Below are 21770 nucleotides of genomic sequence, written 5' to 3' on the forward strand. Positions count from 1 at the left end.
ACACCTCGGGACAATTTTGGGTGTTCAATCAGCCTGCCATGCATGTTGTTGAAATGTGGGAGGAAACCGAAGGACCCGGAGAAAACCCACGCAGGCCCGGGGAAAACATGCAAACTCCACACAGGGAGGCCGGAGCAGGAATTGAACCCGGTACATCCGCACTGTGAAGTCGACGTGCTAACCACTGGACTACCGGGCCGCCTTGAAATGACCTGTGTGCTCAAATAAAAGTAAGAATGAGGGCTGTTATTTATGTAACAAATCTCGATTCAGTGGTTAGAATTTTTTTTCAGTACAGGTGGTTTGTATTTTTTTGTTTTGTTTTATTTTGTAACCTATATACTTCACCTTCTCAGGTTTTGGTCAGGTGTGACACTGGTTTGGCTGTCGCATGCATGTCTGATTTTGCTCACCGTGGTCCAAGCAATGTTCAGATAGTTTGTGTGAATGCTATGACAAATGGGAAATGAGAGGGAATATTGTTCACGACCCTGCTGCATGCCCACACGATTGACTTCAACTTAAATACTGTGTAATAATAATAATAATAATAATAATAATACCTTTTATTTGAAAGCGCTTTTCATCACACTCAAAGACACTTTACAAGAGCTTAAAACACAGGATAAAAATGTGCACTTAAAACAAGCATACATAATTTACAAAAGCACATTTGGATGAACAAAAACTAAAATGGGTAAAAGAGATTAAAAGGTGTAAAAAGCATTGCGGAACAGATGAGTTTTAAGGGATGATTTGAAGGATTGGAGGTCAGTACAGTTGCGGATGTGTTGTGGTAGAGCGTTCCAGAGGCTGGGGGCGGCGACAGAGAAGGCTCGGTTTCAAGTATGCCCATTCTAAATGAAATTGTAAAATGCCAGCTGGAAGGTGTTTTCGTCGACATTTCTGTATTTAAAACATTTTTGTGACTGTTTTCATTTTGATCACTTTTACATGAGCTCATATTTGAGCTTTTGATCGCGAGCCCCAAGGCTCGAGAATATATATGACCAGCGTTCTCCACAGCACCCATCTCAACAAGCTGACATTCTACTTCTCAGAAAACACGACTGGAAGAGCGCCTTCGCCCAAAAAATTGGCCAAAGATTTCAAGTAAAGTGTAGACTTTGTAAATCCGTTCCAGGTGAGAGGTTAACATTTTGAGGTTCTTTACAGTGCAGAGGTTTGAGCCTCTGCACTGTTCAAGCCTCTGTCGGGGTTCAATCCGAGCTCCGGCCTTCCTATGTTCTCCCCGTGCCTGCGTGGGTTTTCTCCGGGTACTCCGGTTTCCACCCACATTGCAAAAACATGCACGGCAGGCTGATTGAACACCCGAAATTGTCCCGAGGTGTGAGTGTAAACGTGGCTGGCAAAACAGACAGTTCCGGGTTGAGTGAACGCTGGCGCGTTTTGGCTGCCGCTGCTCTCCCGCAAACTTTTGTGTTTTACGGTGTTTTTACAGTGTTTTTACGCTCGATATTTTTACTGTTTCGCACGGAATCACTATCATCATCTCATAGTCATTCCACTCCAGCCCCCATCCACGCCTGCTTCGCACTCTCAACCATCTTCGACTGTTTTCGTCCCGGCGTCTCAGCGTCCTACCTGCTCGGCTCTCGGACCAGGCCCCGTGCCATCTCTGCTCTGTTGTGCCCCGTGATGGGGGTCGGCAGGGCCTGCGTCTGGGTTCGACTGTTGTGGATCAACCTGTCGCTCCTCCATCGACCTGTCGAGGGTCTGCTCCAGTACTCGGTGGCTGAGCTCCTTAGGCTCCGCTTCCAATGGCTGGGCCCTCCTCCTGCTCTACACCTGCTCCCGGAAATCGTTCGCTTTCCTTCCCGGAAATACATTCACCGTGGGTCTCGTCGGGGCTTCTGCCTCAACCGATCAGTGGCGGTTCTGGGGGGGGGGCCAACAGGGGCCAGTGCCCCTGTAGCACCGATTCTGGCCCCCCTGTGGCCCCCCCTCCGAGCGCAGATTACGCAGTCGTGCCGAGTCGCCGATGCGAAAGGTGGAACCAAAGTGCGTGATTTAACAGTCTAGACGGACCCTTTAGTGCGCTGCGCCATTTAAAAATGAGCTGTAAAATGAGAAGCAGTCCGCAGAGAAGGAAATTACCACGACACGAGTGCTATTTGCGTGTGTGTGTGTGCGCGCGCGCGTGTGTGTGAGTGTGAGTGTGTGCGCGCGTGTGTGTGTGTGTGTGTGTGTAACTTTTTTAGTCTCCCTTTTTATTTTAATTTTATTTAACAGGATCAATATATAAGACATTGCCTTTTAAAATTTGGATAATTATATGCATGAAAAACATCTAGCTTCAGTGTATTTGCAATTTGAATATTCTCAACTTGAATATTCTCAACAGACGTATTGTTACGCTTGCAGACATTTTAGCCCTCCTAATACTGTTCTTTTCTCATCACTGTAATGTTATGACTACAATTTCAAAGTCTGAAGAAATAAAAAGTCAAATAAGATTTCGAATCTGTCTTTTTAGCCCTGGGTTGAATGTGCCCCCCCATCAAAACCCCTGGCCCTAGCCCGGCCCCCTCAGTGAAATTGATCCAGAACCGCCCCTGCAACCGATCCAACAGCATCTCTGCTTAAATGAAACCTGGCAAACTCCCGGGGACTTCTCACAGCTGAACGATTCCACTCCCCCGGGATTTGTTTACATTTCCAAGCCCCGCGATTGTGGTCGCGGAGGAGGTCTCGCGATACTATACCGCGAGAAGTGGAAAGTACTTCCGGTTTCTCTCCCTCCACTTTCCTGCTTTGAATGCCTTGCCTGTCAAATATCCGGATCCATTCCCACGATTATTGCCACAGTGTACCGCTCCCCCAAACCCCACCGTGACTTCTTAAATGAACTGTCTGCTGTCCTCACCCTTCTCTCCTCTCTGTCACCAAATATAATCATCCTGGGAGATTTTAATATACATATGGACAACACTGCTCTTCCTCTCACCATTGACTTCACTTCTTAACTTAGCAGTTTTGGTTTTGATCAATTTGTAGATTTTCCCACACACATCAAAGGTCACACCCTGGATCTGATCTGCTGCTCTGGTCTTTCCCCCTCCAACTGTACTGCTGACGAACTTCCAATAACGGACCACTTCCTTATCTCATTCAACATTACGCTCCAGCTCTCAACTGCCAAATCTCCCCGGACCATCGTTTACCGTAATATTAAAGACATTAACATTGACTCTCTAACTGCACGGCTGCCCACCCTGACTCCGGACATTGATTCCACTCCTGATGATTTGGTTTTCCGATATAACTCTGGTCTCATCAGCATCCTCAATACGCTCGCCCCTGACAAGTCCCGCTCTGTCCTTTTGACTCGGTCTGCCCCTTGGTTCACCCCTCATCTCCGTTCCTTGAAATCCCAAACCCGGCAGCTTGAGAGACTTGATAGGAAAACCGGTCTCACTGCTCACAAGGACATCTATGCAGCTCAACTATCCCTCTACAAGGATTCCATCTCTCAAGCAAAATCACATTACTACTCTGGACTCATCTGCTCCAATGCTGGAAATACAAAGACTCTCTTTTCCCTTTGGAACAGAATCACTCAACCCCCTGACTCCCTACCACCTCACTTTTATTCTCGTGACACCTGCAACGCACTTCTCCTCTTTTTCACCGAAAAAATCAACAAAATCCACCAGCATCTGGGCTCCTCTGTACCTTTCCCCTCCTCTGACCTTCTCACCCCTTGCAAACTGTTCTCTTCTTTTGAACTCCCCCATCTCTCTTTAATTTCAGACCTCATCATTAAATCCAAGACTTCCTTCTGTCAGCTCGATCCCCTCCCCACAGTTCTGGTCAAATCCTGCCTACCCTCTCTGCTTGCCTTCATCTCAGCCATTATCCATTCCTCTCTGTCGACTGGAATTGTTCCTATGCTCTTCAAAACTGCAGCTGTCACCCCAATCCTGAAAAAAAACGGTTCAGATCCCAATGATTTCAATAACCTACGCCCCATTTCCCATCTTCCCTTCATTTCTAAAATTCTTGAGAAAACTGTCGCCTCTCAGCTCCACTCCCACCTCACCGACAATAGTCTTTATGAACAATTCCAGTCCGGCTTCCGTCCCCGTCACAGTTCTGAAACAGCCCTCATAAAACTCACAAACGATCTTCTCATGGCAGCAGACTCCGGCCTAATCTCCATCCTCATCCTCCTTGACCTGAGTGCAGCCTTCGACACAATCTCTCACCCCATCCTCCTCAACAGACTTTCTACCATAGGCATCACCAACACCCCTCTACGTTGGTCCCACTCATATCTCACTGGCCGCTCTCAGTTCATTCAACTTAATTCTTTTATCTCACAATCCCTCCCCGTCTCTTCTGGTGTTCCCCAGGGTTCTGTCCTAGGTCCGCTCCTTTTCATTATCTACCTCCTTCCGCTCGGAAACATTTTCCGCAAATTTGGCTTACACTTTCACTGCTTTGCGGATGACACCCAGCTCTACCTCTCCAGCAAACCCGACGCTTCTCTCCCACCCTCATCCCTCTCTCACTGTCTCTCAGAAATCAAATCTTGGTTCACCCATAATTTCCTCAAGCTAAACAGCAATAAAACAGAACTCCTACACGTCGGTACCAAATCTACTCTAAACAAAGCCGACAGTTTTTCCCTCAAAATTGATAATGCCACTATATCTCCTTCCCCCCAGGTGAAGAGTCTGGGTGTCATCCTTGACAGTTCACTATCCTTTCACTCCCACATCAATAAGATTACCCGGTCCGCTCATTTCCACCTTCGCAATATAAACCGCCTCCGTCCCTCACTCACTCCTCACACCACTGCTATCCTTGTTCACAGTCTCGTCACTTCCCGTATCGACTACTGTAACTCACTCCTCTTCGGTGTCCATCAAAAATTCCTCCATAAACTTCAACTTGTTCAGAATTCAGCAGCCCGGATCATCACGAGAACCCCCTCCTTCCATCATATCACCCCCATCCTCCGACAGCTCCACTGGCTTCCTGTCAAATTTAGAATCAACTTCAAATTACTTCTCTATACGTTCAAAGCCATCCATCACCTTGCGCCCCCCTATCTGTCAGATCTTCTTCAAATCTCCATTCCCTCTCGCTCACTCAGGTCCTCATCCTCCCTCCACCTTTTTCTACCCTCTGCCCGTCTAAGTACAATGGGGTGCAGAGCCTTCAGTCGCTCTGCCCCCAAACTCTGGAACTCACTTCCTCCCAACATTCGTAATATTGACTCTCTTTCCATATTCAAAACCCAGCTCAAAACCCACCTATTCAGACTTGCCTATCCACCTTAAATCTTTCTTTCTTTGTTTATTATTTTATCTGTGTTTTATTATTGCTCTTGGTTGTACAGTGTCCTTGAGTGTTATGAAAGGCGCTTGCAAATGTGATGTATTATTTATTATTAGTGTGAGTGTCAGCGCGGATGGTTGTTCGGCTGTGTGTGCCCTGCAATTGGCAGGCAACCGGTCCCAATCCCAGCTGTCTTCGGGCAGTAGGCAGGGGACACCCTGAACCGGTTGCCAGCGAATCGCAAGGCACACCCAGACGAACAACCACCATATAGCCTCTTTAACATGATATAACTAACAACTAGCTCATGAGGAACTAATTTGCGTTCCTCTATTTCCTTTCTTAGCTCCCACAGGGCCGGGCTTACTTTTCTGCATGTAAGCTTGAGTGACTCAATTACAAGTTGTCAGAACCATTCGCCTTCCATGCCCTCCTGCGTCTGGTGGGCTGCTTGATCCTTCGGGAAAGCTCATGGAAACTGGGAGTCAATTCTCTCAAAAATTGCCCAACCTTGTCTGCTCTTCCATTCAGCTCCCTGAAATTGGCTTTGCGTTCCGAGTTGCACTGCAGGTCAATGAGCTCCATTGAAAGCAGCGAGGGGGGGGGGGGCATCTTGCACATCAAAACACAAGGGGTCCGCAAAAATTGGAAATGTGGCTCTGTGCATCTTGAAGTCTGCAAATCTGTGATCAAATTCCTCATGTAGCTTCAAAATGACATCAGCAGACTTCTCGCCGCTGAATGGCGTGCTTGCATCCACGAGTGCCTTGCATGCTGGGAAATGGCAGAGGTTTGTCTGAGGTAGCTGAACTTTTTGTGGAGAATTCTCTCACATTATCATAGGGAGCACTGACAAGTTGCCCCTGACCTTGTAACCAGTTGTGCAGTCCACTCAGGTCATGCGTGACACCAAAAATAAAAGTCCATGTGCCAGATTGGATCACTTAACACAGGAACATCCACCCCATTCTTCTCCACGGAGGCTTTCACTTCTGCTCTCAACTCAAAAAAAATCTCCTCAACATTGCTGAGCCAACTTACCTCAGGAGAGTACAGCACGGCCCCATATTTTGAATCCATCTCTTCTAAAAAAAAAAGCACACAACCTTTTGTGTTTTAAGCCCATGGATCTGATGTGGTTGATGCATTCAGGCATTTGCTACAAAGGGCCTGTTGATGGATCAAGCAGTGCAATTTTTCCTCCCTCTCATTGATGGCGCTCCATCAGTTGTGATACCAACAAACCTCTTCCGTGAAAAATTCTCAATCGCATTGCACAGCTGATGAAATACAGTATCTCCTGAGCGATATATTTTGCGAGCTGCATAGTGTCAGTGATGTCTGCGGCCTCACCAAGTGTCACGTTGGGCCCGAAGTGACAGAATAATCCCTTCGTGCGCAACTACTAGAGATAAGTGGATCCCCGAAATAGCAGACACAGAAAAGTATTTTGTCACAAAAAATGAGATTTAATATAACACAAAATCACCGTCTAAACGGACAACAGAAAACGCTGGTCAAAAAGAGGACCAGGAAATAATAACGAGGAAACAGAAAACGCTTGCGAAACAAAAACGGCAAGGAGAAAGTTCTTAGGCAAAATATTAAATCAAACACGAGAGGAATATCAAAGCACGCAATAATAGTCAATAGTCATCAAATCTGTGTTTTAACCGAGAAGGAATAGGGGATAGCAAATGGCACGCCGTGGAATACTCCGGCAGTGAGTTGACTGTCGGAGTGCCTAGATATAGCAGGTGCTATCGTCAACAAATGGGTGGCAGGTGTGCAGGCGGCAAGCAAGAACGCCTGCCCCCTGCTGTCAAATACGGAACGTGACAGTACCCCCCCCTCAACGGACGCCTCCCGGCGGCCTACCCGGTTTGGACGGGTGAGATGCGTGGAAGTCACGAAGAAGGGACGGATCAAGGATCCAGGAGCGGGGGACCCATTGCCGATCCTCCGGCCCGTAGCCCTCCCAGTCGACCAGATACTGGAAACCTTTTCCCCTGCGCCGAGAGTCCAGGATGGCCCGTACCGTGTACCATCGACGACCCGCAGAGGAGGGGGCGGAGTGGGAGAAGGAGCCAAGGGACTGGTCGCCACCGGTTTGAGCAGGGAGACGTGGAACACGGGGTGAACCTTCAAGGTGGCCGGCAGCCGGAGCTTGAACGCGACGGGGCTGACGACGGACTCTACCACGAACGGCCCGGTGAATCGGGGCCCCAATTTCGCGGACGTGCCGGCCAGGCGCAGGTCCCTCGTCGCCAGCCACACCTCCTGCCCCACTTCGTAGGTTGGTGCCGGGCGCCGACGACGGTCCGCGATCTGCCGGTTCCGGGTCGCCGTGCGGGACAGTGCGGCTCTGGCCTCCCTCCACACGTGATGGGCCCGCTTGAGGTGGCACTGCACAGAAGGGACCTCTATTTGTCCCTCCTGGGATGGGAACAGATACCCGTAGGCCGTCATGAAGGGGGACCTTCCAGTGGCTGAAGAGACGAGGGTGTTGTGCGCATACTCCACCCAAGGTAAGTGGTCGGCCCAGGAAGAGGGACGGTGGAGACACACACAGCGGAGGGCTGCCCCCAGATCCTGGTTGGCGCGCTCCACTTGTCCATTGGACTGTGGGTGATATCCCGAGGTCAGACTGGCCGTGGCCCCGAGGGACCGGCAGAACCGCTTCCACACTCGGGACACGAACTGGGGCCCCCGGTCCGACACTATGTCCAAAGGGATGCCATGGAGACGGAAAACGTGCTTGATGAGGAGGTCGGCGGTCTCCAACGCCGACGGCAACTTGGACAGGGGAATAAAGTGGGCAGCTTTTGAGAATCGGTCCACGATAGTGAGAACGACGGAATGCCCACGGGATGGAGGAAGGCCCGTGACAAAGTCCAGGGCGATGTGGGACCAAGGTCGAGGAGGAATGGGTAATGGCTGGAGCAACCCCGCCGGAGGCCGATGCGAGGCCTTGACGCAGGCGCAGGAGGAGCAGGCATTGATGTATTCCACCACATCCTTCCGAAGCTCCGGCCACCAGAATCGCTGGGCGATGAGATGCACAGTCCGGTTCACCCCAGGATGGCAAGCCACCTTGGACCTGTGCCCCCACTGCAATACCTCTGAACGCAGCGGTGGGGGCACAAACAGCTTCCCCGCGGGACAGTCAGCCGGGACCTGGACCCCATGTTGAGCTTCCTGTATTTTCCGCTCAATCTCCCACCTCAACGCCCCCAGGATGCAATGAGCCGGGAGAATGGCCTCCGGCGTTCGGTCCCTTTCCGCGGAGTCGTGGAGACGGGAGAGGGCGTCAGGTTTGGTGTTCTTGGATCCCGGACAGTATGTGAGGGTGAAATTAAACCGGGTTAATAGTAGGGCCCATCGGGCCTGACGGGAGTTCAGTCTCTTGGCGGAGCGGATATATTCCAAATTCTTGTGGTCCGTGTATACAGTGAATGGCTCCTTAGCCCCCTCGAGCCAGTGTCGCCATTCTTGTAAGGCTGCAACCACAGCCAGCAGTTCTCGATTGCCCACGTCGTAGTTTGACTCGGCGACACTGAGACGACGAGAGAAAAAGGCGCAGGGGTGCAACTTCTGGTCGACCGGGGAACGCTGGGACAAGACCGCCCCCACTCCCGAATCCGATGCGTCCACTTCTACAATGAAAGGGTGGTCAGGGTTAGGATGTTGCAGCACGGGGGGATTAGTGAATGCTGTTTTCAAATTTGCGAAAGCCGAGTCCGCATCCGAGTCCCATTGGAACGGGACTTTAATGGACGTTAGTCGGGTTAACGGGAGTGCCTTTTGGCTGTAATTGCGAATGAACCGTCGATAAAAATTAGCAAACCCCAAAAAACGCTGTAGCTCCTTGCGGCTAGCCGGTGTCGGCCAGTCCACCACCGCCTTCGTTTTTTTGATGGGGTCGGCTCTCAGCTTGCCCCGCTCAATAATAAACCCCAGAAAAGAGATGGCTGGTACATGAAACTCACATTTCTCTGCCTTGACAAAGAGCCTATTTTCCAATAACCGCTATAGAACAAGTCTGACGTGTTGTTTATGCTCCTGCAACGACCGGGAGAAAATTAAGATATCATCAAGATAGACGAAACAGAAAATATTCAGCACGTCCCTTAACACGTCGTTGATCAGGCTTTGGAAAACCGCGGGAGCATTAGTCAGCCCGAAAGGCATGACTAAATATTCGAAATGACCCAGTGGGGTCTTAAAAGCTGTCTTCCACTCATCTCCTTCCCGGATGCGGACCAAATGGTAAGCACTACGTAAATCTAATTTTGTAAAAATGGTGGCCGATTGCAAAGGAGCGAAGGAGGAGTCTAACAAAGGCAGCGGATACTTATTTTTGATGGTGATGTCATTGAGCCCACGATAGTCCACACACGGTCGTAACGACTTGTCCTTCTTTTCTACAAAGAAGAATCCCGCACTTAACGGTGATCGCGATGGTCTGATTAGACCTGCAGTGAGCGAGCTGTTTATATACTCAGTTAATGCCTCTTGTTCCGGTTGAGACACCTGATATAGCCGTGAACTCGGCAGCGGAGCGCCCACTTGCAGGTCTATGGCGCAGTCGTATGGACGGTGCGGGGGCAAAGAGCGAGCGCGATCCTTACTGAATACATGTCGTAAATCATAATAGCAGTTTGGCACTCCGTCAAGGCAGATGATTTCAGGGGAGTCGTCACCGGCACGTTCGCATCCCCCTACGGCTGATCGTAAACAACGCTCATAACAGTACGGGCTCCAAATCTCTATTGCCGGGCGCTCCCAGGAAATAACGGGGTTGTGAGTCTTGAGCCAGGGCAAGCCGAGAATAACCGCAACGGCTCGAGACCGCATTAAATAAAACCGTCTGCGTTCGACATGGTTTCCGGATACTTGGCGCTTTAGTGGTTCGGTTCTTTGTGTTACAACCGCCAGGAGGCGCCCATCGAGATCATGAACGCGCTTCTTCTCGGCCAACTCTTAGATAAAACAGCCTAACTCTGAGGCGAGGTCGGTGTCGATAAAACAATCATCAGCCCCTGAGTCTATCAGAGCCCTGATCCGCCGCGCCCGGGACGCCCCATAGATCTCCCCTTCGAGTTCCAGTCTCTTGGGGTGCCCCGGCCGGGAGTCGGCTCGCCGAGGCTCGGGAGGCTCTGCGCGGGGTCGTGACTCACAGTACTCGGTGAAGGTAGATGGCTGAGGTTCCGGAGGACCGGGAGCGGCGTGAGGTCCTTGTGGGCCGCTGTCAGACCAAGCCCGATCGTTGAACCGGCGCCGTCTCTCCTCCGATCTGGAACTTCCGCCACCCAGCTGCATCGGCTCCTCCCTGGTGACAGCATTCCAGGATCGGGGTGGTCTCCGGACCCAGCTGCCCGAGGCGTCTCGCGGGATCCCCCACGGTACGTCGCATGCCGGAACGGGAACCAACCACCTCCACGCTCCAGGCTTCTCTCTCTCATGCGGTTGTCCAACAGTAGGGAGAGATCTATTAACTCCTCTAAGTCGGAACTGTTGTCGCGGGTCGCTAGTTCATCCTTGAGCTGGGTGTTCAATCCGCGACGAAACAATCCACACAGCGCCCTGTCCTCGTAGCCACTTTGGGCGGCCAAAATCCGGAACTCAATCGAGTAGTCCGCTACGGATCGCCTCCCCTGGTGGAGTTCGAGTAGCCGACCCTCAGCCTCTCTGCCCCGGATGGGATGGTGGAACACCCGGCGAAACGCTGCCACGAAGCCGGGGAAAGAAGATCGGAGGTTCGGCTTTGCGTCGCTCATCGCCATAGCCCATGACGCCGCCTGACCTGTCAATAAGCTCATTACATATGCAACCTTCGCGTCATCAGTAGCATAGACGGAAGGTTGCTGGTCGAAGATGAGCGAGCACTGGTGGAGAAAGTGCCCACACCGACCGTGCTCACCCCCGTAACGTGGGGGGTGTGGAAGCGACGGTACCCTACTTATTGTGGGGAAGGAGACGGGTGCCTCAGTGGTGGTATGATGAACCACCGGGGGAGGTGCTCTCCGTTCCTGTAATCGTACAATACGGGGTTCGAAATGATCGAACCTATGAGCCAGCGTGGAAACCGCGCCGCGGAGTTCCGTAATGGCTTGGCCCTGCTGACTCATCTGTTGCTCTTGACGGGACAGAGCAGACAAAATCTTTTCCATGTCTGCGGGATCCATGGTGGCCGGAGTATTCTGTCACGTTGGGCCCGAAGCGACAGAATAATCGCTTCGTGCGCAACTACTAGAGATAAGTGGATCCCCGAAATAGCAGACACAGAAAAGTATTTTGTCACAAAAAATGAGATTTAATATAACACAAAATCACCGTCTAAACGGACAACAGAAAACGCTGGTCAAAAAGAGGACCAGGAAATAATAACGAGGAAACAGAAAACGCTTGCGAAACAAAAACGGCAAGGAGAAAGTTCTTAGGCAAAATATTAAGTCAAACACGAGAGGAATATCAAAGCACGCAATAATAGTCAATAGTCATCAAATCTGTGTTTTAACCGAGAAGGAATAGGCGATAGCAAATGGCACGCCGTGGAATACTCCGGCAGTGAGTTGACTGTCGGAGTGCCTAGATATAGCAGGTGCTATCGTCAACAAATGGGTGGCAGGTGTGCAGGCGGCAAGCAAGAACGCCTGCCCCCTGCTGTCAAATACGGAACGTGACACCAAGAACGACTGAATTTCCACATTTTGCTTTCTCACATTGTCTGCACTCCACTGGATGTGTCTCGAGTTGATCTTAAATGTCACTTGACATGTCACAAATGCACTCTGCCACAGTGTTGGCACAAAGGCTGATGTTGTTTCACTGACATTTCTTTTCTGGACGGACAATACTTGCGGCCTGCAACGGGCACTTTTTGACAAATTCACCTTCTGTGAATGGCTTTCCTGCTTTCGCAATCACCTCACTCACCGCAAAGCTCGCTTTGACTGCTGCGTTATTCTCTTTGGTTCCTTTCTTTAAAAAAGTTTTGTTGCTTCAGTAGCCATGTTTTAAGACTGGCAACTGGATTGGCTCTCTCATCTCCCTGGTATTTTGCATGTCTAGTTGTGTCACCACGTTTCAAATGGTCATTCTTATGCACCGCAACTTTCTCTGTGCAAATAAGTGTCGTCAGGGTGCCCTTGTGCTCCACAAAGAAAGATTGAATTTCCCACTTTTCCTGAAATTGTCTGTGCTCATCACCGACCTTTCTCTTCACTGCAAAAAGACATGTTTGGGCTGTGTCATGTAACAGTATATCTTTCCACTCGGTGTCACGGTCATGTTGAAGTTTTAGTTTTCAAGTTTAGTTGACTACAAAGAACATAATTTCCGCTGGTACCAGATCGGCTCAGCTTTCTTAATTAATTGAAGCAGAATCTAAACAATTTTTGAATTGTATTCTGGTTTCCGAAAACGAGAACGCAGCTCAAACTCTTGCTCTTTATTTGGAATTTTCGTTTAAAATCCCCTGGTTCTTCTTTTTGTTTGTCTCTCTTTTTACTGTGTACCGGTATGTATTAATAACTTGTTCGTTTAGTTCTCTGTGATTTGTGATTTGACTTGTTCAATAATGATTGTTGTTTCATTAAAAAAAAAGCGATCGGCTCAGGATCCTGCGCCTGCATATGACGTCAAGCACAGAATAGTTAGTGATTGGTTGAAGGTCGTTTAATATAAAATTAAATTCATGGAAAATGGAATTAATTTTAAAAATTAATTTGTAATGTTGGGCGGCCCGGTAGTCCAGTGGTTAGCACGTCGGCTTCACAGTGCAGACACACAGTGTTTATATCAGAAAAACACTCCCTTCTTCATTTACATGTCACACCTCTCAGCCCAGCCCACCGATACGTCCGTCAGAGGCCAAAACATCTCTTGGTACAAACAATGGATACCTTGTTACTTCAATGGGTAGATTTCGCATGAACTGAGACACTGTAACAAACTCAAGGACGTCTTTTCGTGCTGCCCACCCAAAGTTGAACCTTCCAACCTTTGGGCAAAAAAAGTGTGGGTGTTTGTGTGCGTGGCTCTTTGCGGTAACTCAGTAAAAAAAATATTGGTCTTAGTCTCTGACTGCTTGGCCACCCTTGATAAAAACAGTTTAAAGATGGATTTTTCAAATAACAGTTTCACCAGTCGATGTCGCTCTTGACCGATGAACCTCTCGAAAAATGTCGCCATCGTTGCTTGTGTAATTTGAGGGTTTCGTTGTTTCTGATTGGATGGCTCTACTTTACGAACGGCAAAAGGAGAGATTGAATCCTTTGAATGCAGTTTTATTGAAAGGGAAAAAAAGACGTCGAGAACACGACCTTTTCTTCCGGCGACTAAAACATTTCCTGTTTCCTTCAGCCAATCAGATGCTCGCAACATAAACATTTTTTAAGAAATTATTAAAGAGAATATAATTCAGGTAGCAGAGGTACCGGGTTCGAGTCCAGCTCCGGCCTCCCTGTGTGGAGTTTGCATGTTCTCCCCGGGCCTGCGTGGGTTTTCTCCGGGTGCTCCGGTTTCCTCCCACATTCCAAAAAAAAAAAACATGCATGGCAGGCTGATTGAACGCTCTAAATTGTCCCTGGGTGTGAATGTGAGCGTGGATGGTTGTTCGTCTCTGTGTGCCCTGCGATTGGCTGGCAACCGATTCAGGGTGTCCCCCGCCTACTGCCCGAAGACAGCTGGGATAGGCTCCAGCACCCCCCCGCGAGCCTAGTGAGGATCAAGCGGTTCGGAAAATGGATGGATGGATGGAATTTGTAATGTTTAATTTTTAAATTAATTTTTAAACCATCAAATTTGCGTCATGTGGCCTGCGAGTGTAAGTCCCCTGTATTAAATGAAGAACCATTTCTCATCTTTTTGGAAAGGCGGGTTGGAAATATCACTTGTTATTTCAGTATGATTGAATGACTACATGTCACGTAGCAAGGTGGTGGTGGACCCCAAAAAGCAGGCAGGAGGGAGGAGCAGGCTGTATTTGAAGAATTGTATTTAAAACAAAGAAAACTAAATCCAAAACAAACAAAGTCCAAAGTATCAAACACAACCCATGACTAAAGCTAAAACATAACCATGAACTAAACATGACAGAAACTAAGAGCAAACAGCAACACACATGACAGTAGCAATAAGCAAACAATGACCCGACACCGAGAGTTCGGGCAGGAGTCCTTTTATACAACTAATTACCAAATGACCAACAGGTGTGCAGCTGCCGGGGGAGCCCTACAGTGCCACCTGTTGGTCCCTAAACCGAATCATGACACTACATTGATATAACAACTTTAGCCCCTCTGACAGTTTAAGGGTATACAGTATTCGTTTCAATGGCAGCAATGTTAAATGGTGGATGCAGAAAGGGAGCCAGTCCACTTCTCGGAGCGAAGTTGTAGTCTTGGAAGTAGGAAAAATGGACAAACATAAGTATGGAACAGCTTTGACAAGATCTGTAATAACTGAAGCAGAGCATTGCATAAACAGTACGGGTGTTTTAATTTGTTGAAATTTATTTCATAGATAAATTGAAAACGTAAGTGTTTTGAAGTTTTTATACTTTTAGATGGTTTTCGAATTTGTGTAAATTTCTGATTATGTTTGATAAGAAACGTTAAAGTGAGAAGACCATGAAAGGGTTAATCAAGTTTTAAGTTGACTTTTCACTCTACGGTTGCTGCTGTGCCCCCCCCCCCCCCCCCCAATTAGGAAAAGAATTTGAAATCAAAGCCGGAGGAGCGCGGTCAAGTGTTCGCGTGATAGATTTTGGCGCGCGCATTGTACTTCCCCTTCTGCACACGGACAACCGACACCAGTTGGCTTTTTGGTATGGAGAGACGACCAACAAGATTCGCCCTTGACCGGGAGCACCACCAACAATGTGCTGAACCTTCTGACAATGCTCAGGTAAGTCATCGTTTGTCGTCGGAACAATCTGCGAACTGAGCACCGACGGACTTGTAACTCGAGGCAGGCTAGGTGTCCGTTAGCGATGGGCCGGAAACCGATTTTAATTTAAATCTGCTTTATGTCGACACATGAAATCGGATGACCTGGACCGTGTGGATGTGGTTAATGAAGGCAGTGATGGAAGTTTTTCATCAACAAAGGTTTTTTTTCTACACGAAGAAACGATGGCGAACAAAAAAGAGAACGCAGCCATTTAGCAACATTGCGCGTTTGGCCTGCGCTCAGGCGGTTACGGCAAGGCCGCATCGCATCGTATTTATGTGGTTTATATTTCGGCAAAAATAAGACAGAAATTGTAAGTTTACCGACCGCATTAAAATGAGTAGACAAATGAACCAGTGCTATTGCTCAATCTATTATACTAAACTAGGCTGGTTTAGTCTAGCCAGAAACCATTTTTCTCCAGAAAAATGTTTTATTTTCTTTTATTAGATAACGAATGAATGAATGAATCAATATTTTAGTCTCGTTTCAGTCAGGACAATCATTTTACCTTTAACATTTTTTGTCCGTTAATAATATTGAACATTTCCATATTCATAGGCATATTTCATGAAAGAAAAGTGAATTTAAAGTTGTTTTGAATTGTGCGTATCATATCATTTTAGTTAGAGAGGCAACGTGGGACAGAGTCGCAAACACTGGACTCTGTTATCACTGGTATGTATATTAATATGTTTTTAAAGTCATCCCCTTCCATTTATTCCTTTCTCTCTCTGTCTTTCTGTCTGCTACAGTGTGCATGTCTTTACGTATCAGCATATTTTCTTTTACTTTCATTTCAGTGTAAAAATATGTTTTCTATATCTGGCCTATATATGATAGATAGCGTTAATGCTTGGAATTGATTTGGAAACCTTGAATCAAATGAATCATACTCAAATGTCAGACCTAATGTTGACCAAATGACCCACTTCTAAGTTGCAACAATTATCAGTTACACACCAATTGGTCCCAGTTTTGCCGTCCAGCCTCTGGCACCTTTAACCAGAACCCTTTTTTCGATGGTAACGGCACACAAAAGCGCACACATACGCGGTGTATGTCAAGTTATTTGGGGGGATGTTGCAGCAGCTTGACAAGACGGCTGCCTGTCACCATCCTCACATGTGTTCCGCTCTGATACACATCTGTCTTGTGGATGAAAAGTACCGAACAATAATCAAAGACAGATGTCTTCATCAGAAAGGGAGTTAGTGATATAATGCGATTGATACCGTTTTAATACCGTTAAACCACAACTGATTACAGCTGCTTCTTCGGGGGCAGGGTTCGATTCCGGGTCCAGTCTTCCAATCTGGCGTTTGCCTATTTTTACTCACCCCATTCTTGCGTGGGTTTTCTCCGGGTATTCTGGTTTCCTCCCACATTCCGAAAACATGCATGGCAGGCTAATTCAACACTCTAAATTGTCCCGAAATGGGTGTGAGTGTGAGCGCAAACGGTTGTTCGTCTATATGAGTGCCCTGCAGTTGGCTGGCAACCGGTTGGGGGTGTCCCCCGCCTACTGCCCAAAGACGGCTTGGATTGGGACCGGTTGCCTGCCAATCGCAGGGCACACACAGCCGAACAACCATCCGCGCTTACACTCACACACTCGGGCAGCTAATGTTCACCACACCTTGTCCCCCCCCCGAAACAGTCAAAGTGGAGAAGGAGCCGTTCGAAAAGGTGTACCAGGTGGGCTCCGTGCTGGGGAGCGGAGGATTCGGCACCGTGTACGCCGGCAGCAGGCTCTCTGATGGGGCACCGGTGAGTCGCGGGGGCAGTGGAGGAATTGGGAATTTCCCTTTTGTGCGACTTATTTCAAAATGTTTTCTTTGTGGGTTTTTGGGTGGCTGTAAAACACGTCGCGAAGGAAAGGGTGACCAAGTGGGGCTCAATTGTAAGTGTTGGTTTTGATGCAATGGAGGGTTGGGCTGCGTGTCATCCCCGCACTCATCATGGATTCCTTCTCTTTCGGGTCTCAGAATGGAAGTGTGGTCCCGCTCGAGATCCTCCTGCTGAAGAAGGTCAGCTCGTCCTTTGGCGGAGTTATCAAATTGCTGGACTATTACGAGCGCGCCGACGGCTGGCTCCTGGTTATGGAGAGACCGGAGCTCGTCAAGGACCTGTTCGATTTCATAACCGAGAAGGGCGCCCTGGACGAGGACGCGGCGCGGGGCTTCTTCCGCCAAGTCCTGGAGGCGGTGCGGCACTGCTGCAGTTGCGGGGTGCTACACCGGGACACAAGGACGAGAACCTGCTCGTGGATCTCCGCACCGGGGAGCTCAAGCTTATCGACTTCGGTTCTGGGGCGATTCTCAAGGACACTGTATACACCGACTTCGACGGTAAGATGCTGCGTTGTTTTGGTGATTTCTGGCCCGGGCTTGCTTAGCGTTCATTGCCCTTGTTGCACTCGTCGGTGCTATTTTCAGTCGCGGAGGCGTTCACCAGCCAGTGACGCAGTGGTGTTTTTTTTCTTTTGGGGTGTTGGAGGGTTCCTCTTTTCATTAAATGCTGTAAATTTAATATACCGTATTTTCCGCACTACATGGCGCACCAAAAAGTCTTCATTTTTCTTCAAAGCTCGCCGAGCGCCTTAAAATCCGGTGCGTCTTTTGTATGGTCATTACGGTAATACGTCGACTCCAAGATGGCTCCTTCCTGGAGACAATGTTATAACTTGCTGTTGGTTCAGTGAACTGTGTCGCTGCTTTATTAAATAAGTTTGTGTTGCAGCTCCGAAAAAAGGAGAGCTGTGGTGTTAGTTTTTGAAAACAGTCTCAACAAATACAGGTACGTCTTCGTCTGTCTCCGTGCCTTCTTCCGTGAGACTCAAGAGATGTTCAAGACCGCCTCTGAAAAAACGTAAACCAACGATTACTTCAATGAAACTACAAAAATGGAAAATAATACATCAAAACTGAAAAGCAAGCGAGGATATTACAAAATAAATTCTATTGCCCCCCCTACATAATTTATATTGTGATTTCATCATCTGTGAATACACAACAAAGGAATAAATAACTACGACTGACATCTTGTTGTGTTATTTTGACTTCAAGATGGCGCCGCGAGAGTGGATGCCTTTCCAGCAGCTCCTATTTTGTTCTTCTACTTCTTCCTCATAACCTTGCTGCTGTGAAGTGGGAATTTCTCCATTGTGAGACTATTAAAGGTTTTCTTATCTTATCTGATCGTAATGTTGGAGCGACGATAAAGGAAATGCCAATGCGTTATTCGGAGGCGGTCATGAACGCCTCTCGAGTTGACCGGAAGAAAAGAAGGGAAGGAGACGGACATAGACAAAAATGAGAGCTGTGGTTGTGGTTTTATTTTTTTAAACGCAGACTTTATTAATGGTTTTCACAGTCTGAGCAAGTACAGGTACTGTACGTCTTTGTCCGTCGACGTGCTTTCTTCCCTTCCACTCGAGAGGCGTTCAGGGCCGCCTTCGAAAAACGTAAATTAATTCTTACTTCAATGAAACCACGAAGAAAATCAAGCGAGGAAATCACAAAATAAATTCTGCAGGGGGATATAGAATTTATTTTGTGATTTCCTCACTTGATTTTCTGTTTTGATGCATTATTTTCAATTTTCATAGTTTCATATAATTACAGCAAGAGTTAATTGACATTTTTCAGACGCGGTCTTGAACGCCTCTCGAGTTGAATGGAAGGAGCGTAGCACCGTCTAGTGGAGGCATTGTAGATTGCGCCTTTTAACACGAAGCGTCTAATGTATGAAAAAAGAATTACAAAATAGCCATTCATTGAAGGTGCGCCTCATAGTCCAGTGCGTCTTTTCGTGCCGAAATTACAGTTTGTATTTGGTCTTGATTGACGCGTGAATCACATGAGAATCGAACGGCATTCTTTTTTTTTTTTTTTTGCTGGGGGGGACACTTTCCTCGTCATTGTTTCCATTTCAAATTGAGTCGTTGGCGCTTGTGACCAATCCATGCCGCGTGATTCACGTGGATCCATACTGCACCGGAATCGAACAGTGTGAGTCACAGTCGGGTAGTCCAGTGCCACGTAACGCGTTTGTTGTGAAACCCGAGCCGTGGCGTCACATGATGGGATCACGTTTCCTGCTTTGTTGTCGTGATGGCGATATGAAGCCCCGTGAATGTATTGAGTCTTTTGGGCCAATTGCTTCGCCAAACGGCTGATCAGTCGAGGCCTCATTTAATAGCTCATTTAGTAGTGCTGACATCTGCTGGTCATTTGATGTAACGCAGATGTGATGTGGTTAACAGGCAACAAACCAGTAAATCTGTGCACAAAATAATGGAAGTTTGTCCATTAAATATTGTCCGTATATTTGTCAGTTGTATGTTCAGTTACTTGACGTGCTTGTGTAACTGGGACACACATTGGATAGAGGGAATGGTGTATTTTATTGATTTTTGTTCAGGAATAAAATCATTTTGACTGTGTTGGGGCTCAGTCGATTCCTTTTTTTGGATATGATTTCCCCTGCCTTTGAGAAAACCCTCTCGCAGTGTTGGGAGATATCTGTTCGAAATGCTCCCAAACTAGTGAAGTCCTTCGCTTTTTGGGTGGCTCCGCCTCCATTCTCAAGCAGTCGAAGTAGCGCAGCAATGATCCAAGACTCACGTCAGACGGTCACTCTTCCTGGGTTTTCCGCGCCTATTTATGGAGCGCGAATCACGATGTGAGTCAGTCACGTGATCGCTGAAAACGGGGCCTCGTTTGCCTTCGGTCACGTGATATGAGGAAAAAACGAGACGGGCCTCGATACGGGCTCCATTTAACCACGCCCCCTTTGTGCGGATCATGACTCGCGACTCCAGTTCCATTTGTAACATCACTACTCTGTTGTGGTGGGGGAGGAGGAGGGGGGTGGGGTCGCCAGTTTGTTGTGGTTGTACAGGGAGCTTATTTATTTGTTGTGCATGACCCACAAACACCAAACATGTTTTGTTTTGTTTTGTTTTTTGTGTGTGTACCCTCCATACTCACTGCTCCCCCACCCTTTTGGTGTTTTTAGGCACTCGTGTGTACAGTCCGCCAGAGTGCATCCGCTTCCACAGATATCACGGACGCTCGGCCACGGTGTGGTCGCTCGGCGTGCTGCTTTACGACATGGTGTGCGGAGATATCCCCTTCAAGTGGGACGAGCAGATCCTTCGGGGAGAGTGTACTTCAGGAGGAGGCTGTCGGCTGGTGAGTGGGTGACGGGCTGAAAGGGCGCACGCAAAGATTGACTTTGTCGCCGCCGAGCTGCACTAATGGGATCTGGAATGAACCGGTGTGAAAGGACTGAAACGAAGTGAAACTGTGGCCCATCCCTTTGCAGTTGTCACCCTAATGCCATCTCTTGATTCAACAGAGTGCCAGCAGCTGATTAAATGGTGCCTGGCCTTGCAGCCCTCCGACCGGCCCACACTGGAGCAGATCTGCGACCACCCCTGGATGAGGGTGTAGGCCGAGGTGCCTGAGTCCAATCCCGAGGAGCCGGCCGCCGGTGACATCCGCCTCTGCGGACCATCGCCACGGATTCGTCGTCGAGCACAACCTCCAGCAAGGAGAGCCTCTGAGGAGCGGTCTGAAAGACTCGCTGGGGGCAATGAGGAGGGGGCAAGGCCAGGCCGCAAGGAGTTAATGGACTCTCGTATGGTCGCCTGTGGCCGAGCTTGGCTGATCAATGGCCAACAACTGCTCCTTTTTTTTTCATTCAGTTAGCATAATACAAGCTGTTTCCGAAAGGGGAACATGTTGCTGTTTGGGTGCAACTGTTTGTTGTTGCTTCTCTTAAAGACCAAGTGTGAAGTAAATTTGGCCAACCATGTTCTGGAGTAATATCAATGGCTGTAAAATTATAAGCATATTTCTGTTTTTTTTTTTTAACGCAACCCTTCCAGATTCTTTGTTTAACCCTTAGCAACGCCCTTGACAACGAAAATGCTTTTCTTGGGCAATCTTCGGAAATGTATTGTGATATATTGTTCGCAATCGACAGAAAAGTTGTACCAGTGGCCGAAGGATAGCAGGGCACTTAAATGGACATCTTTTATTCGCACGAAGCGAATGAATTTCACGCCATCATCGACGAGTGTTCTCTGCCATCGCCACTTCAAAGATGACTGCTTTCTCAACCGGTCTGCTTATGATTGTCACGTTACGCACAAAGCGGGAAAGGAACCGCTTCGTATGTAACAGAAAAACGAGAATAAGTGGATCCCCGAAATAGCAGACACTGACAAGGACTTTGTCACAAAATAATATTTATTATAAACAAAAACTGTCTCGCTGAAAACAGAAAACGCTGGTAAATAACGAGAACCAGGAAATGATATAAACGCGACAACGAAAAGCGCTTGCAAAAAACGGCAAGGAAAATGATGAGGCAAATACTGGAATACGCAGGCACTTTGAATATTAACAAGGAGACGTCAAAAAATGTAACAATCAGCAATAGTATACGAGTAGCGCTTTCAAATACATGGGCAACAGCAGTGGCACGGCATGGAA

At 48.1% G+C, this 21770-nt stretch overlaps 1 pseudogene; it reads left to right on the plus strand.

The window, feature by feature from the left end:
* The first annotated feature begins 1659 nt into the window (after nucleotides 1-1659).
* Nucleotides 1660-21087, plus strand: LOC147191256 (serine/threonine-protein kinase pim-3-like; annotated as a pseudogene).
* Nucleotides 21088-21770: the final 683 nt, after the last annotated feature.

The sequence above is a fragment of the Hippocampus guttulatus genome, chromosome 18 (assembly GCF_054856545.1).
Source record: "Hippocampus guttulatus isolate MCC_2025c chromosome 18, RoL_Hgut_1.0, whole genome shotgun sequence".
Taxonomy (NCBI): domain Eukaryota; kingdom Metazoa; phylum Chordata; class Actinopteri; order Syngnathiformes; family Syngnathidae; genus Hippocampus; species Hippocampus guttulatus.